Raw genomic sequence first — 2,403 nt, forward strand, 5'->3', positions numbered from 1 at the left:
CATAAAGGATGAGGACCATATTGAATAAATGTGTATTGTATTCAGGGTTTTTGCTGAATGAGCAGATTATAGCTGCTCTTGACGCGGGGGCAGGGGGAATGGGTACTGTTTGGGATTGAGATATTAATTTGCTTCACTATACTAACCATTGTACATAGGTGTGTATACATATTTCATAGAACATTATGCTGTGCACCTCATATATAAATACTAACATTTATTAAAACAGAACAAAAAAGTCTCTTGTAATATAATCATTCATGTATTTCCTCAACTTCATTGATACAATATTCCACCCATTTAAAAACAAAAAACAAAACTGAGGGTTAGAATTTTTGGTCCTGAGCTACTAGGGAGTTGGGTGTCTCCTTGGAGGTGGCCGATGGGTTCCGAGGCTCTTAAAAGGGAAGCAGATGCTACTGGGGGAAGCTGAGACAAAGCGGTAGCAGTCGGGATGGATGACGCTCCCTGCTTAGCCACACCCTCGCGTGTAACTGCGGTGACGATTAACCAATAGCAGTCTGGCTTCGCTCAACCACGCCCCATCTCCTACATGCTCAGAGAATGTGTTTCTTGATACTGTCCACAACACTTATAACAGTAGACAATCAAGAGCTCTTAATGACTCAAAGTGACCTACTTTAAATTGAACAATGGCAAAATTAATAGAATGTAACTATAATGGCTAGCAAAAATCAGGCAGATTATTTTATTACTATTTGTGCCTGGTGTTTTTGTTTCTTCTTTGAAAGCAAAGAAAACATAATTGGCCTGAAAGAGAGAGACAAGTTAAACATTTGAATGCATCCATGTTATAACCTGCCTGCCTGTCTGAAAATACAAACTCTCGTCACAAAGAGCATGTCTCCGAGTCATGGTAAAAAGAATTATTTTTGCTTCAGGATAGGTGAACATCCGGGCCGTGGAAGAATAACATATCCCGTGTAATCATTAGATATCATTTCACAATTAATAAGAAAAGTGTGGAGAGCAGGTAAAAGGTCCTCAGGACGTCTTGAATATATTTACTTATTTTAACAGTCTGAGCCAAAGCAAACGCAGACATTTCTCTCCATAGTGAACTCGACTGATCCCTCAGACAGGTCCTAAGATTCCAGGGACTTTCTAAATGAGTATTGGGATTTACGCCCAGGCACATGTATCTGGAACACCTTCTGAAATGACTCCCTTTGAGTTCAGAAAAAAAAAAAAAAAAAAAAAAAAGCATAAATGTCCTGTAACCTTTCAGGTACATCCACAGGTCTTCCTCGCCTTGTATTGGCCCCGCTCTAACTTTCCTCTGTCTCATTTTCAATATTGCGTTTCACCTCTACTCATTCATCTCACTCCTATACTCACATTTGTGCCTTCGTGTCAAGAACATGTCACTATTCATACAATGAAGCATTTCGTCCTCTTGTTTCTTCTGTTTTCTCAAGTGCTCACTAATGAGACATTTCTTTTGTCTAAAACAAATGCCAAATCACAATAAAGGACTCAAGACGATTGAAATGGATTCTGTGAATTGTATGATACATTCCTAATCCCCACCCAGTACTGGTCCCAGTTTCTCTCTGCCTTTCCCCAGGCCTAGCCTATTTGTCAGGTTCCTGCCTGGAGATTTTGTGCGCCTACAGGGCAGATGTGAAATACTGTTCGGTCACTCTGCGTGGCTCAGCGCAGGATGTGGGTGCTTAGAGAAATGTGAAACATAATACCGATAATAATTGCATGCAGTGCATTCAGGAAATATTCATTAAATAATAGCTACATAGTAACAATATTTGTGCAGTCCCAAGAATATAGATGGGCATGTGTATGTGAATGTGTGTGTGTCTGTGGGTGTGCACACATGTGAGCATGGACTCAAACACTCACAAAACACATACAGTGATTGAAGGCAAATGCATGAACCTTTTTTTCCTTTGTTTCTACATTTTTTAAGGAAACATCCTTTACATATTATCAACATGCTGTATGTTTCAGTCATGTGTCTAGCTTTGTGTAGACAGTATAAGAGAATGGTTTAGATCAGCTTCAAAGAGACCTAGCTTCATTAACATTGGTAAAAATAATTTGATCTTGATATTTTATTTTTAGCTTACCAGATTTACTTAATATAAAAGTAAGCATATTATCATATAAATCACTTACTCATTAGTGAACAATGGTGAACTATAAAATGTTTTATGATATTTCATTTTTATTTTTCTTATATCATTCTTAATGTGTATTTCATGAGGTAAGGCACAAATGTGGCTCTTTAAAATTATCTTACGGACAATAAAGTGATATCACAATCAATCAGGGATGACCTGGTACATGACTCGATAGGATCAAATACAGCTAGTTTATAAAACCTGGAACACATTGATTAGGCTTTGAATGATTTTGGAGGCAAAA

The sequence above is a fragment of the Otolemur garnettii genome, unplaced genomic scaffold, assembly GCF_000181295.1.
Source record: "Otolemur garnettii isolate 467f Iridium unplaced genomic scaffold, OtoGar3 scaffold00079, whole genome shotgun sequence".
Lineage (NCBI taxonomy): Eukaryota > Metazoa > Chordata > Mammalia > Primates > Galagidae > Otolemur > Otolemur garnettii.